The sequence below is a fragment of the Schistocerca americana genome, chromosome 2, assembly GCF_021461395.2.
Source record: "Schistocerca americana isolate TAMUIC-IGC-003095 chromosome 2, iqSchAmer2.1, whole genome shotgun sequence".
NCBI lineage: Eukaryota > Metazoa > Arthropoda > Insecta > Orthoptera > Acrididae > Schistocerca > Schistocerca americana.
The window spans coordinates 343,130,539-343,148,289 of NC_060120.1; positions in this window are offsets into that span (position 1 = coordinate 343,130,539).

Genomic DNA, 17,751 nt, shown 5'->3' on the forward strand with positions numbered 1-17,751 from the left:
ATCTGGTTGGCAACATGGCTAACCATTATTAATTCGCCGGCCGGAGTGGCCGAGCGGTTCCAAGCGCTACAGTCTGGAACCGCGCGACCGCTACGGTCGCAGGTTCGAATCCTGCCTCAGGCATGGATGAGTGTGATGTCCTTAGGTTAGTTAGGCTTAAGTAGTTCTAAGTTCTAGGGGACTGATGACCTCAGAAGTTAAGTCCCGTAGTGCTCAGAGCCATTTGAGCCATTATCAATTCACAATATTTGAGGCGTGAAGAAATTATGTAACATATGCATCACCAAGAACATTCGACTACACAATTGCTACAAAACAAGGACTTTTATGTTATTTAATAACTAACTGTGTATAGGAAGTAACACTCATGTTCTATACCTTAAATTTTGAAAGATATAATTGATGTAATTTCAGTAGTTATGTGTTTCAATGTTATTTCTGATCATTCATAATCCTTCTCCTTTGTCCTTTCAAAATGAAGATATATGGTGTTAAACTGAACTACTTTTTCAAAACAGGTAGAAATCTCAAACGACAATGTCAAATGTCGTCCCATGTAACGAAGTACTGAGTGGAACCGAATATCATTTATCAAACCATATAAGTAGAATTTGTCGCCTTTTTCATTTTGCTTGAGTTAAATTCACTTATGGTCAAATGAATACGTAACGTAACTCTTTTCAATCAATACGTCTGATTAGATTTCAGAATGGTAGCCAGAAAACTATGTATTCACGGTATCTGCTTACTTCCATCTTGTTTTCACACAACTCTTTAACAATAAGTCATTTCATTATTACAGAAGTATATTCAGAAATTGTCCCGTGAGGACTGGTGTCTATCTTATTTATTCCGAAAGGTTATTCTTATGGTAAGGTAGTTTCTGCTCTCAACCAGATGCTGATTAATCGCTGTTGGTTTGGTCGATATTGTCTAAGTATTGAAACGAGAGTGCGGGTAGCAAGTAAAATGTACCTACATACGTATGGTAGGTAAATCACCGAACCGTATATCCAGCCTACGCTTTGGAATTACACGCGGCTATAAATTGACAGTACTGGTACCAGTAACGCAATTACCTAGTGACGTAACAGTTTGTAAGCCCTGAGGATATTAGAAATAGTGTAAACTCTAAATTAACAGTTCGTTGCGAGTGTAAATTTACGATACACTCTGAAGTAAAGTTCACAAAGCGAGATCACGTGGCCAGATGCATGCAGCTGGCAGTAACTGTAGTATCGTGTACCGTTACAGAGCGAGGTTAAATAAGTTTTGTAGACCCAAGGCATATACATTATTAAATATTTGAAAAAAGAGAGAAGTGAGTGAGATTACAACATCCATTAAATATCTGGGAGTACGGTGTAATATTAAGTGAAACGATGACATAAAATTAATAGTAGGAAAGGCAGGCGACAGAGGCAGACCCACGGGGAGGGTTCTCAGGAAGTTAGTCCATCAATGAAGGACGTAGCTTACAAAATTTTTGTTCGCCGATACTTAAATATTCTAACCCAATCTGAATCCCATACCAGGCAGGACTAATACAGGACTAATAGAACAATACAGAAGATCCAAAGAAGAGCAGCGCGTTTTGTCACAGATACTTTTAGTTAGCGCAAAAGCGTAATGCTGACGGTCTTCTACCACGAGCGACAGACGACAGGAAAGAAGCGTTGTCCATCACGTTGTGGCTTATTGATAAATTTCCAAAAGCGTTCGTTTCTGAAAGGGACAACCAATGTAATTGTTTCCTCCTACACGTGTCTCCCAGAAAGACTATATGGAGATTCGAATTCGCACGGACGCTTACCAGCTGTCGTTCTTCCTAAACGCCTTTCCCCACTGGAACACGAAAGTGGGAAATGCACATTGTTGTACAAAGTACCCTCCACCACAAAGAAAGATGCCTTGAAGAGTATATGTGCAGATAGCAATGCATCAGTCAGATGGAGACGCTAAGCTCAGATTATTTGTATAATACAATCATAAACATTATACAAAGCCTGTACCAGCACTCGTCATAGTCACTTATACAGAACAGCTATTATGACGACGTAACTGTGTCGGTATTCTTTTATTTTACATTCTTAGTAATATTCTACTGCAGTTCTGTCTCAATACTGTATTTACAGCGTACTTCAAATGCACGACAAAATTCACCTACAAAATTCACGTAAATTCATACATTTACTCCCAGCAGATTTGTAATGCCACTTGACGTAAACGAGTTTATTATTAGCTACAAAGGGTGCATCATTAACGTACAATCAGCCATTAGAACAATAATAGTTTTTTGTAGTTCGTGCATTATCACAAGAGCACTTTCTATTAATTTATTTTTTTATCCACCTCTGTAGGAGATGGTGGGATGTTGGAGAATATAGCCCTTTTCAGTCAATAGTTGTAGTTTGTTCTGTTGGGACGCCATTTATTTAGGACAAAAGTGTGCCTATTTAATTTTGCAGGATTTTTAATTGCATTTACATTGGTAGCTGAGAGGAAGAAGTTGTTCGTTTAATTTCATACATTTCCAATCCCGACATTTCCCTTACGGCTGAGGGAAAAGCCTCTCGGTCGAAAAAGAATCCTGCTGGGATTGGATGTCTGTCTGTTTGGCTTGTATATCTCCAAGTTATATCAGTGATTTTGATAATGTTGCGTTGTAATTTGGAATTTTCTTAATGTGGAGGATGTAGAGCGTGATGGTCTGGTCGGTGTACACAATATCACCTCGTTCTATAAGAGTTGACTGAATTAATTTCTATCGTTAAGTTTTTCTTTCTGTATCAGGCTGCTTAATTTTTCCAAGCCTTTGTAGGTGATTTGCGTCTTGTGACACTTACAGGACCACTAACATAAACTCTGTTCAGATGTGATTGCTTGTTACACTATGAATGCTCACTTGAATCAGTTTATTTTTGGTTAGATTCTACTGTCTATGTTTTCTGTAATCAAAAATGCACGCAATTAGGTTGGACAACTGTTAGTGATGCTATGATGTATGAAGCTGTAGCCTGTATGGTGATTCCCCTTTCTCCAATATTACGTAATTCTTTGTTGAAATCGTGGATGGAGGTAAATGACTGATTCATCGCTGTAAAATAGCAGATTATGGAAATCAGATATATGTAGTAATGTTTACAGTGAGATGTTCAGACTTGTTCATTCATATAAGAGGTTTGCTCTTGTCAGTTCGTGCTTAAGCAAATAGACAATATTATATAGATTAAAAGCACGAGGAATTAGCCGCACTACGCCCTCACATCGTCATTCCTTATATACCTGTACAATGAGGTGGCAAAAGTCACAGGATAGCGGTGTGCACATTATACAGATGGCGGTAATATCGCGTACACATACGAGGGGCGTTCAGAAAGTAAGCTCCGATCGGTCGCGAAATGGAAACGACTATGAAAATCCGATAAAGCTTTGCACAGATGTGTTGGGTAGTGTCTCTAGTATAACCCCAGTTAGCATCACGTCGCTCTTCTCATTTCTGAGCTCGCAGTGAGTGCGTAAAGATGTCTAGAAAATAGTGTCTGCCGCCAAGTACGAGGGCCTGGTGAGAAATTTCGCCTGAAGCTATGCAGCTAACATTACATAACTGTCGTGCTGTTTCGTCTTCACGACAATTCTCAGCCGCATTCTGCAGGGGCAATGAAGATGCTCCTGCATCGTTTTCAAATGGAAATGTTAGATTACCCACAATACAGTCCGCAATTGTCTCCCCCTGAGTTTCATCTCTGGTCACATGAACCGCTGTCTTTGAAGACAACATTTTGACACAGAGAACGAGGTGTAGGCCAGCGTGGAGAATTGGCGGAAAGCACTGGCGGCTGCCTTCTATGATGAGGCTATTGAAAAGTTGGTACAACGCTATGACAAAAGTCTAAGTCAGAACGGCGACTACGTAGAGAAGTAGCTGAAAGGTGTAGCTAATTGTTACAAGTAAAACATTTCTGATGTTCACTGTGGTTTCAATTTGGCAATCAATCGGAGCTTACTTTCTGAACAGGCCTCGTAGTATAAAAAGGCAGTGCTTTGTGGAGCTGTCACTTGTAGTGGGGTGAGTCATGTGAACAGGTGTCCAACGTGATTATGGCCGCACGACACGAATTAATAGACTTTGAGCGTGGAATGATATTTGGAACTAGACGCATGGGATATTCCATTTCTGAAATCGTTAGGATATAGTAAAAACCTCAATTTCGCACCTTACATGAGATTTTATATATCACCTGCATACTTTGGCGACAGTGAGCAGATTTGCCTATCAAAATGTACAGTATGTAATGCAAAGGGATGACACTCGATTCGACAGTATTAAAACACCAAACCCAAAACCTGCAAGTTAATGAGCAAAAGATGAAAAAAACTTCTGGAAGAAACGTTTTAGTTTGGGGGCAGATGTGAGTTGCACCGTCACGCCACGCATACAAAGAAAGGCTTCTAAAAAGGAGTTGGTGACCTGCTGCGAGAGGGGCAACGAACGCGAGGGCCATACATCGAGGGAGCAGGTAGCGGCCCACCTCTGCTTGCGACGGAGAAATTCTTTAGCAAACAGCGTTGTGGAATTTCCAGATGGATACAAACAGACCAGCGACGCAGCTGATCACGTGAAATGCCCGTAGTGAGCTCGTTATGTACTTGTGTAAATTTTAGGCGTCAGGAGTGGGCACAAAATGTCCGATTGGCTGAAATAAACTAGGCAAGATTAAAAGTGGCGATATTTAGACGCAGTTCAAAGGTAGGCCCTTTGCGATTGGCAGTGGTAGTTTCCACAAGAAGAAATGAATGCTCCCATTGGTTTGTAAAAGCCGTGACGTGAAGCAGGAAAGAACACAGGTGGGTGACAGTTTGCTACGAAAGACACAATACCGAAAACTTCGGGAACTCTCCTCTGAACCAGTGTCAAGTGTAGAACAGGGCGCATCACGCTCAGTACGACGCCAAAAGAGAAATTTTTGTGTGAACACTACATTCACATTGGCTGAAATTCAGCTAGAAATTAGCTGAAGAGTCGTTGAGATCTAATAGCGGAGAAACGAAACAGCCAAGTAGTTAATTATTCTTGCGAGAAGTGAGAGGGCATTGAAGTATACACACTGCTCCATCTATGCGCATGTATATCGCCATATTTTCCGGACTAGGCATGAGTGAATGTTTTCTCGCCTAACGAGAAGTAAAGGACAGTTTCAGCTGATAAAATCAGTAAAGATTTTGATTAGATTTTTATAGATTTTTCAGAGAGTGAGTGCAGCCATGCAGTCTACAGCACGTTGCAGCTAAAGATAAATGCCGTTGGCAGAGGCGTAATTGTTGGCTCACTAACGTCCACTGTGAACTCCAGCAACCTTGAGTAATTTTTTGCTCGTCTTGTCACAAAAACTAACCATCCTCAGTAGATTTGCTTGTCATCCTCAATAGTACCGAAGTTAGAACCGGAATCGGTTGATTTGTCGTAATATTGGCCAACTTCACTGTCTAGAAGTAAGAAAAACCTTTTAGAGAACCTTCTATTTAAATCTGATGTTGTTGTGTTCAGTGTTATATCTGCTAAATAGGACGTATTGCGTTATCTTGACAACTGTCCTGAAATTGTCATGTCACAATCTATGTAAACCCGTGTGCTTCTTTAACAACAATATAGGAATGAAGAAATTTTACAACTAAACACCAATGTGCTCTGTCATAGAATAATGGTCCACTCCTAACCCCAAAATTTTATTCTAGTGACGCTAACGCACTCACAGGGTGTTTTTGCTGATGTCTGACGAACGTGAAAAGGAGTGGAATGTCAGAGTGTGTGTTATTCCACTGTGAGTTCTTATTATTTTGTGATGTCAAAAGCGAAAGTAAGTGTTCTTTCAGTATGGATACATAGAAATTTGGCTTTTTCATAAAAAGGGTCAACACAGATGGGGAACAATTCTTCAAGCTATGTTCCCGCTGTTTTTCAGTTAAGTGTCCTGATTAAACTTACTGTAGTTGTTCAGTATCAGGTGAAGGGATCAAAACTAAACAAATTAAGTTGGATTCTGCAAACTATGGTCCCGCTGTTTTTCAGTTAAGTTCAAAATGTTCAAATGTGTGTGTAATCTTATGGGACTTAACTGCTAAGGTCATCAGTCCCTAAGCTTACACACTACTTAACCTAAATTATCCTAAGGACAAACACACACACCCATGCCCGAGGGAGACTCGAACCTTCGCCGGGACCAACCACACAGTCCATGACTGCAGCGCCTTAGACCGTTCGGCTAATCCCACGAGGCTTCAGTTAAGTGCCCTAATTAAACTTACTGTAGTTGTTCAGTATCTGGTGAAGGGATCAAAACTAAACAAATTAAGCTGGATTTTGTATAAGGCGAAACATCAGAGACGATATCCAACGTATGCATTTTAGCACCGACAGGTCTTAAAATCAATTAACAAAAAAATGTTTCTTTTTGAATTGACAGCTGAAACATCACTTTCGGGGGTGGGGGTTGAACTGTAAATTTGAAAACAAAATATTGGGTCGCTTTAAAACGAAACTGGGAAGAATGAGGAAGGAGTGGGTTATCAGCACACGTTCTACATAACACAGTTTTACTTGTTGGTACTCATCCATCTACACAATCAGAACCTCAAAATTTGTTGACTTTTGTGAATATGTGGATGCCTGCTATCGAGAACTTTGGTCACACTCTAAAGCTAGGGGTCTCTCTTGAATGCCGGTAGTCATAAGAAAAGCTGCCAAAGATCTTGGCATAATTTTTCTCTACTCCTTTAAGCGAGTATTACTTTTGGTTTATTCACCATCAGTTGAAGGAAGGAAGATAGGGTTTAACATCCCGTCGACATCTACGTCGTCAGGGGCGGACCATCAATTGAGTTTGTTTAGTAAGCAAATACACTGAAGCACCAAAGAAACTGATAAAGGAATGCGTATTCAAATACAGATGTATGCAAGCAGGCGAATACGGCACTGCGGTCGGCAACGCCTATGTAAGACAACAAGTGTCTGGCGCAGTTGTAAGATCGGTTACTGCTGCAACAATGACAGGTTATCAAGATTTAAGTGAGTTAGAACGTGGTGTTATAATAGTCGGCGCACGAGTGATGGGACACAGCACAGCGAGGTAGTGATTAAGTGGGAATACCCAGTAAGACCATTTCACGAGAGTACCGTGAATATCAGGAACCCGGTAAAACATCAAATCTCAGACATCGCTGCCGCCGTAAAAAGATCCTGCAAGAATGGGACGAACGACGGCTGAAGAGAATCGTTCTGCGTCACAGAAGCGCAACCCATCCGCAAATTGCTGCAGATATCAATGGTGGGCCATCAACAAGTAACAGCGTACGAACCATTCAACGATATATCATCGATATAGGCTTTCAGAGCCGCAATTCCACTCGTGTACTCTTGATGACTTAACGATACAAATTTACGCCTCGCCTGGGCCCTTCAACAGCGACATTGGACTGTTGATGACTGGTAATATGTTGCCTGGTCGGAAGAGTCTCGTTTATATCGTGTTGGACAGATGGACGTGCACAGCTGTGGTTAAAACCTCATGAATCCATGGACCCTGGATGTCAGCAGAGGAATTTCCAAGCTGATGGAGGATCAGTAACGTTGTGGGGCGCGTGCAGTTGGAGTGACATGGGACCCCTGGTACGTCTCTGACAGGTGACACGTGCATAAGCATCTTGTCTGATCACCCGCATCCATTCATGTCCACTGTGCATTCCGGCGGACTTGGGCAGTTCCAGCAGTAAAATGCGACACTCCACACGTCCAGAATTGCTACAGAGTGGCTCCAGGAACACTCTTCCACGTTCAAAACTTTCACTGGCCACCAAACCTCCCAGACGTGAACATTATTGAGCATATCTGGGATGCGTTGTAATGTGCTGTTCAGAAGAGATCTCCACCCCTTCGTTCTCTTACGGATTTATGGACAGCCATGCAGGATTCGTGGTCTCAATTCCCTCCAGCACTACATCAGATATTAGTCGAGTCTATGTTATCTTGCATTGCGGCACTTGTGCGTGCTCGCGGGGGTCCTACGCGATATTAGGCACGTGTACGTATCTTTGGTTCTTCAGTGTATAAAAAAATTGTGAGTAGCATCATTTCATTATTAAGAATACAATAATTTCACTACAAGACAGACAAAACTGTTGTTATTTGGGTAATAAACCTAAAGAAATTTTTTTAAAATGCAGAAGATCATTGCTCTGAACTAACGAAACAAAAATTTCTGGGTGACGTAAAAGAGTTTTATGAAACTGCCCTTATTTATCTTACATAATGGTCTCATCAGCTATCAGCTTTTGACATTTTTGAGTGGATATCTTTGACTAAATTAGTGGTATAGGAAGACATAGAAAGGACATTGGTTTACTTAAAAGAAAAAGAAGTAGATACTTGTGAGTCAGCAATGTTTGATTAGTATGGGCAATTTTCTGGTTTCAGAGTTTCAGGGGATAGTTGGAAGTCAGTAGTCCCCGCAGAGAATAAGTGACTGGATTTAGTTCAGCGTTCAGTAGTCAGAATTGAGTTGTAGCACATCATTCTCATGTTGAGAGAATTGTTTCAATAATGGGAGCTCAGTGGTCTGAGGAACGGAATCGTTTGCAAGTATCAACAATCCAGAGCATCTGACAGTGTATTTATAACTTTCAAATGATCTGTGCAGCGTTTCGTGAATACAACAATAAATAAACTGATCTTCTAAAAGCTGTCAAACACTCTGAGAAGCATGAGTCGCCCATTAAATAACCTGCTCAAGAATTATATATGCAAGTAACTTACGTTATGAAATGCGTTCTTCCAATATATTTACAAAAGTGTTAAGCTCAACAGTGATGCAAATGTTAATTTTTCCTGGCGTTTGATGTCTCTCCTCGCCCTCATCTTACGATTGGATTTCTGCTGATTTTGTCCCGATTTGGATACTAACGTTATGGCAAACATACAGATGGTAGCAGTAAGTCCAGCAGACCTCTTTCAACTATTGGAGAGAGGTAGACTATGTTTTGATCTGGGTTCACCTTTTCCGCCGTTTTTCTCTCAGCGGTACTGACAACATAACCACCCTGCGCAGATTCGCTATCAGTCTAATTTCATTTTCACGGTGATCACTTTTGCAATTCTTAGTGGCTGAGAATATTCGTAAATTCTGTCCTGTAAACAATTCCTTAAAATATTTTCACTGGATTTTAGTGACATTAGACGAATCTCTGAGAGATACTACCAGCCTCGATTCACACTTCTTCTATTACATTCTAGTGGGAATTAAACAAGTCTGGAAATGGAGGAAATACTAGAATGAAAATATTGCGGGCGAACACAGCCATTGAGACATCTATTACATGTTATGGAAATTGTATATAACATGCATGTGAAGATGATGCAATATTGAAAGAAAATGATAAATATTTTCATAACAGTCGACAGACAGATGACAGAAGAAGAGAAATCACGTTGTCATAATAACTGCGCAGTTCTGTATGTCAGCAACAGACAATATCGACAAAGGGGTCGTTTTAAACGGAAGATTTAATTCGCTTCCACAGTTCGAGCAACAATATGAGTAATGCGCAAAGAGTAATACTTATAGCCCCTCGCAATACTGAACTGGAGCTAGAATTCTGTGTACATTTATTGGCTACACGGTTCATAAATTAAATTCTGAAAGCGATGTATGAGGTGTGGAATAATGCTAGACATCCGTATCCAACGATACAAAATTAGCATGAATGGTCAGATACAGGCGTTGAGGTACGTAAATGGAAATCCAGTAATCTGAGTGGAACAATACTCAGAGTGAAACAATGCTCCCCCCACCCCGACCCCTTTGCGTTCAAAAACACTTTATGCAGTCGTGCCACGCCAGATTTGCTTAGCATAACTACAAGTACTTTACATAAGCTGAGCAGGCAGGATGCGTGCCGCAAGTGCAACACGTGCCATTGAATGGAAGTCTGTCTCTAAAGCAAACCACGACGCGAATTCTGTGGTTGTAAACAGTGTTAACTACGGGTATAGTACTGATGATAACAGTATCAGTGGGCTGTCACCGGAGTAATATCTATAAGGTAAGGTTATCATGGATGAAATAAAAACATTTATGATACTAACACTATCTGCTCAGCTGCCGAAATTAGCTTCTAGACTAGTTTTTTATGTTGCTGACGGGAGAATCGCTTGTATAGCAGCAATAAAGTGTTTTAACTTACTATACACGACTGTGGTTCAAATTTATTTTCTGTGTCATGTTCAAAACGCTGTTCATCAGTTGTGATGGATGGTATTTAAATAGAATAGGCTTTATATCCTTTTATGTTCCAATGTTTATCTAAACCACGACCGGCTTCGAGATTTTAAAATCCCATCTTCAGGTGTATGAAATTTTAGTGTTTGGTAATACATAATATGTGACAGGGCCAGTCAGCGGTTGGCGTTCCTACCGTGGGCTGCCCGGTGGCTGACAGTTTTCACAAATATACGATTATTGGAGCTCTTGCACTGACTGGCCCCACCATATGTTATGTATTACCAAATACTATAATTCCATTCACCTGACGATGAGATTTTAAAATCTCGAAAGTTGTCGTTATTGAAACAAATATTAGTACAACTGAAGCGGGTGTCTCTAAATTAAGTATCATGCCTCTCAGTTGTGTATATCGTACGTATCAAATCTTGTGCTTTTATGTTCCATTACGAAATGATACAGGGTTGTACAGAATGTAGTCTCGGTTAGGCTATAAATAAAATATTAAGAATAATAAAGTAAATAAAATATTAAGAATAATTAAAACAAAGACCTTTTATTGCTTCTCCATCTAATCAGTGTTCTTATTTAAGCATTTAACGGCTTAGTAAATTCTCCCTACATAAAATTCTGCCGCCTGAGGTTGCAGTCCGCCAGTAACAGCGTCCTGAAGTTTTTCGTCTGACTCGAAGAACTGCGAACCGAAACCACTTTTAACCAAGTCTGGGCTTCGTGGCGAGTATTCCAAGAGCTCGCCCAGAAAAATAATCATCCAAGCAGTTCTGTGTTTCTCGGAGAGCAGTTTTGGAACCGAAAGAGCATAGAAATTAGAACTAGAGGAATCAGGAATCTGCAGTTTTGTTCTGTAGATGAGGAAAATTTGAAAAATATTCGTACGTTTGCTGGGATGACCTGGCAAAAAGAAAGCTACTGTTTTCATTATTAAAGGGCTATCACAATTTTACCTCAGCCCCATTTTCAACATGTCTACAACACCAGAAATCAAACTGATTTTATGACACCCACACACCGTTTAAAACTTTATGCTCAAACTCTACATTAGATGGGTATGAAAACTTGTAACAAAGTGAAGGAAGAGAACTGCTCAGCATCAATTTAGAAACACTGAAAAAATCCTTGTATGAGAAACTAGTACAGAAATGTTACTATTCAGTGGAAGAATTCATAAATGACAACCGCAAAATTTGATCAGGAGAGAGCAAGGACTTAGGACTGTTAATTTTTAGAAGTTTGTTACTTTTGAAGAAAAATTAATTGCTTGAGTAAGTAATTATTCAGGGCCATGTATTATATTACTGGTATTATGAGGAAAATTGTAAACCAGTTTTTGTGTTTTTGAGTCTCCTGTACTTAAAGTCAACGACTTGAAATTGGATGTTACGGGACCATAAACTTCTGTTCTATTCTGCAGCTTTTTCCCAACACAAAGTTTTAATATTTTGCTTGAAGTGGAACCAATACAAATTTGCATTTAAGAGAGGTAATTATTTCCATTCTAATATTTTAATTGCTTCTGCTGTCCATGGTTGTTTCATGCTTTTTGGGGTACATTTCAAGTTTTCACAGAGAAACAATTTTTAACAGTTTGAAAGAAATTTACACAGTATTTCAAATCTTTTCAGAAATTTCTAAAAAATAATCTGTAGCAATTATCGGGAGTATGCAGTTAAGTAGGATCATGTCAAATAGGTTTCCCTCTGTACTTTCCCTTACATAAAATGATTAATTTATATTAATTAATTTGATTGCTGCTTTCTACATATATGACAGACTGTAATATATCAGAATAATAATGCAGTATTTGATAATCAAACTACTTGGTGAATTGGTAGTTGTGGTAAGCTGCACTTGTGTGTGTATCATTATCACTAACGCCATTCTTTTGTTCGAAAACTTCATAGGAAAATGTATGAATAGATGTCTTTTCTGCCAGCGTATGTTGAGCATAAGGAATGTGTTTGATGTTTGCTGTCAGATGTAATTGCACAACTGTAATGGATTGCTGCTTTATGGAATATTATGTGGACACTGTACTCTGTTTTTTTCCTATGTTACTATACTATTGACTGCTACAGAACTGTTGTTGGCTCATGGTGAAGCACTGAGAGCATGTGTCTTGAGAACCTGACTCAATTTTCTGTTGCTTTTCCAAACTTACATAACAGGTACTATCTAGTAACTGTGCAACATTAGCATCCATGGTACAAACATGTGATACTTTATCAGACTTTCGATCAAGGAAAGTTTACAGGTAATCTAAAACATACCAAAGGAAAAAAGAGATAAGATCACAATTCAATTGTTATTGACCATATACGTGTACATTACAGTACTTAAATTGTTTCTAATATTTTGCAATAATTCTATGGTCAAAATAGTTAAATAAAGACAAGAAAATTAGTTTTCAGCTGTAGATGTAGTATTAGAATGGTGAACATTTTTCCCAGACTTATATGTCTCTGATAAATGTAATAAAAGACCATTTTGTTGTATCATTCCATATACTTGTTTTACAAATTTTGTACATTTTGGTTGCATGTACCTTTCTATGTGCACTGAAGAGGTGAAATGATGTAAGAAGGAGTGCTGCTATGGGTGAGGACTGGGTTAATGGATCCAAAATAAAGCCAGAAATAATGTAAGTGCCACTGTAATGGAACCAAATTTATAAAGAACATGTTCAGAAGTGATTGCATAATTCTCGGCATTTCCTATAACACTGTAGAAATAGAATATCTTTCATAGTAGTTGCATATCATTTAAGTTTCAATATGAGGTGCTATTGGATTTTCCTATTATAGTATGAAGCTTAATTCTGCTAAATTCACACAACTATATTAGTGTAATAAGATTAAGTATAATTGTTTTAGAAGAACATTTTCAACCGCAAACTAGCACATTCAATCAGTTAGTTGGAGGTTCTTGCAGTTGTCCGGGCAGTCTGCAAATTTCTCTACCACCTGCCTAGCACCCATACCAGAATATATTACAACCATCAGGCGCTTAGTTTCCTGATGTCTTGCAAACTGCTACATGTACATTTAGTATGATGGGTGTTAGCTATTCAGGAGTACGATTTTGACGTTCACACGAAGGGGAAGGATAATGTGGTGGATGAAACTTTATTGAGGTTGCCTGAATAACTGAACGATCTTCAGATATAATCGTACTGCTAACCTGGACCTGTGCAAGAAACTGTCACAGTTGCACACAGCAGACTATATGTGGGGTAATGTGAAATAACAGTTACAGGACTCCAGTCCAAAGCTCAAAGAACATTATATCATGTTTACGAATGTTCTGTTTTATCGTTGTAATCCATAATTTTACTAGTGGTATGTGTACATACTGGCAGATTGTGAAAAGAAATTTACCTAGCGTAATCGCTACGTGTGGAGGCACGTCACGGTTATAAAGAAGTTTGGATATACTGCCACTTTCCTAACTTGTGCGGAAAGGTGCAACAATTACTTAAATCGTGCATGATCTGTCGAAAATCTAAGCTGTCTAACTGTAGCTGTAAGGGATTATGGCTACAAAACCATTATAGATTGTCCACAGACATGTGTTGCCTCCTAACAAGGGCAAGTTCAGGGCTTAAGTAGAGTGTTGCATTTTATGACTAATTTACTATCCCACAAAAAGTGCAGTGAGGATCTCAATAATTAGAAAGTTTGGATACGACTATATTCTAAGAATAGGGAAGCCTGTCATCCCACTGCCAGGCAACAGCAAGAATTACACCAGTTATTGATGGAGGAATTTTCTGGAATGCCAATAGATGAATCAAATCCTTACTTCCATATACCACCCTGGAGCTAACCAGATTAAGTGCATATTAATGGAATGCAACAGATTTGTCCAAATGTACTGGTACAACCAGCAGATGACTTATATGGACTGTATAAAGCCGTTTAAGAGATTGTTAACAACAGGCAATATAAATACACCAATTATACATTACAGAGTTAATGTTGTTGAGTGTGGAGAAAAATGAGTGAGTAGAAGTTTTACTTAGAAATCACCCCAAATCCTCTCTCTCGAATAAGAGGAAAAAAATGGCAATTATTATATGTATATCCTTTAGTTATGTTGAGAATTCCTCGTGAAGGAGCTTGTTTCCTTGGTTATTCTGATAGCCTCAATAGAAAGCCATTACGTCCTTACGAAGATCATAAGAGGTATTTCTAGAACTCATTTTTTGTATGTTAATAAACAATTGAAATAATTCATATGATCATGAGTGTTACTAAATTAGAAGACAGCAGTTCTTAGTTTCTGAATAGAATAATGCCAGAATGGTCCACATATACAATATAATATATAGGCATAATTAAGTTGTTATTAAGTCAATTATGTGGCTGTGTAATAACATTTATGTGTTTGTTTTATAGGCGGTTGGTGACACATATTTTGTGAGACACACGCAGAAAGTCATGAACTTGTATCTTATGTGATCACAATGAGTTTTACAGTTTCTGAGTCTCTAGGAGATATGATCCTGTGCTCGGTGTTAGAGTATTTTATATACTGCATAGATGATTTAACTGATATGCCGTATGCCTGCACAGGGAAAATTAAGATTAGATGTAAGATGTGAGTTCAATAGAAAAATAGTCTCATCAGTTAACAGGTGAGTACTGAACTGTGAATCATGGTGTTTCAAGTAATTCAGATTTTTGAATGTGTGAGTCTATATGAGATTGATGAAAATGTCTAAGCTAGTATTTTGTGCCTTTTTATTCGACATAGTCAGGACTTGGTACAAATATTAATGGATCTGTGAGGGCAAGTAGAAGTATACGATTTCACTATGGCTACTGAAGAGCTAACGTGCTGAAACATGAGCTTCAGGTACTGATGCGACAGTACTGCCCTAGGAGCAGAGGTTTCATTTTGCCTACAACAACATTTTATTAATATGTTGGTATTAGACGTCCCTAATACTAAGTTTTACATCTGTGAGTTTAATCTGTGGGCAATTTAGGTCAGTCTGACTGTATGTGTGGACACTAAGTCAATGGGCAATACTGCTGTGCGCAAAAGTAATCACATTCACATTCATAGTATTGCAATATGAAACAGTGATGCATGTGCTTCAGAATGAAGGAACAGAACTGTGTTAAGTCTATCTGCCCAACTAAGAATCATTATTGTTCACTTGCCTGATTCTTGTGAGGCTGTGGAGTGAACTTAACGATCTTGAGTGTGACATGGGACGTAGAGTCATGAACATAATGAAATGAATTTGGTGGTGTGAAGGACGTGTAAAAGGATTCTATGAAGTCAGACCTTGGTACACAAGCTACCATATGCAGTGGAACTGTCAGTCGATGAATACTAATTACTGAACAATGTTGGTGATGCTGGAACAATGCTGGGGTGGAGCTGTACTGAAAATACTCAGTATTGTCGGTGCCAGCGTGTGCTTAGTGGTGGTGCAAGTAAATCACTTGTCTGCAAACTACACAGTGACGATTCTGATTAGGGTCGTCACAAGCCTGAAAGATGTGGTGGTCATGTTCTATGAACGACTACCTTCAGAGGGATAATCTGATCTAACTGTAGTATAGAACTGTGTATCAGCCATCATTTGATGATTTGTGTGATGTGACTGAGGTCTAGTGGGGCGAAACAAGTTACGGTCAGTGCGCGGTGCACACAGCTCTGTGTGCAGCGATTTGACACCATTTGCAGTCGAAAGCATCTTGGCCACTGATGACTGGGACCGGTGTTACAACTAATTTAAACATTTGGCTGCATTCAATAAGATGAGCTTCACATGTGTTCGATGCATTCGGTTATTAATGATGTAACTAAAGTTTATGTCTTTAGCCAAACCAGATTCTATTAGACACAATTGTTCTAAGTTTTAAAAAAACGTTCCGTTTCTTTTAAATAACTGGTCATATTATCATGATTTCTCTTGCAAGTGATCACAAGGAATTATAGTTTTATGTAAACAGTGAAGTACACTGCCTTTACGCTGCCTGTTGCGCTTCCTGTTGTGCTAACGAAAGAAGAAAAGAGTTATAAAATAGTTCTGTATGGTAAACTATGTCCATTAGCTGTTCAGTTAAAGTTTTAGTAGTCCTATGATAAATGTATTTAAGATTTCTGCTACAGACAGTAAAGTACTAATGTTTTAAGCTAGATTAGTTGCATCCTGATTAGAACACATACATTAAAAGGAAATCATTCTCTGGTTGGGTAATCACTCCATTTAAAACTGATTAATTTAGTGTTAGGGTTGATTTTTTCTGTAGGTTCGCTTGCATTAACAAAAGTTGTATCTTGTGACTATTTTACAGTGTAAACTTTTCTCTGTTCTAGTTGTATTGTCGAACCGTATCCAACCATTTGAACAGTTGTGCCCATGAGTGGAGACGAAGACTGAACTGGCTTCCGAACTACTATGATGAGTCTTCTATAAGTGTTAAATTCAAAGTTGTGCAAGAATTCAAATTAACGTGATTCCTGTTATACGTATTCATTTCAGGTTTTCAAGACAGCTTGGTCAAGTTCGTTGAACTCCTATAAATAATTAAAGCTTAACGTTCTTTGCTCCTACTTGTAAAGCCTGCTGAACTAAAAATTGAGATAAAGGTTTGTGATTTTTTTTTTAATTTTGCGTTTTCTATGGGAGCGTACCTTCCATTCACGCAAATCATTGTAAGCAGTTTCAATTGGTAGGTGCAGAATGTGGTTATGTGAATTAAGCGATAATTGTCATACCAGGGAGGACTTAAAGAATATGCTGTTTTGTTGATTATACTTGTCTTAAAACTGAGGACCTTTCATTGCACTTATGTGCTGTTTAAGTTTTGGGTTTCGGGCTCAGCTGTTTAAGATGGCTACATGGGCGATTTTGGGTGTAGGACATCTCAAGAAGCATCATTTCATGTATTGACGTAATGTTCATGAGCAATCGGTGGAAGGGAGTGTCACGGAACTGACACAGAGACTCCTGTTGCAGCTGCCTGTCCACTTCGAATCGCCTTCGAGAAGTCTGGCGCGGTAAGTGACACTGTCTGCGTGTGTACCAAACTATTTGCTAGAATACAGAGTAATGGTGAGTTCCTTTGGTGTAATGTACTTTCGCGCTCTCAATTGTACTGGGTTCAGTCTCATCTTAGTCACCTCTATAATAGGTTTGGGTGTATACGAAATGTTAATTCTAGTCATGATAAAATGTTAATAACTGACCAGTTATCAGAAAATAATTATTTCCCAGCAACAGAGGATAAATGTGCTCAAGTGGGAAAGAGTACAGATGAAGAAACAAGGTTGTCGGGTGTTGGTAGCCAGGGTCACATCTTGTTGAACAGTAAACTGGCTGAGGTCTGGAAATCATTTAATAAGAAGTCGAATCCAATATCACCTATTTTACAAGGGGCTGGTCAGCTTAGAACTGAGACATCGGTCAATATAGGAAAAAAATTGTGGTTGCGTGCTA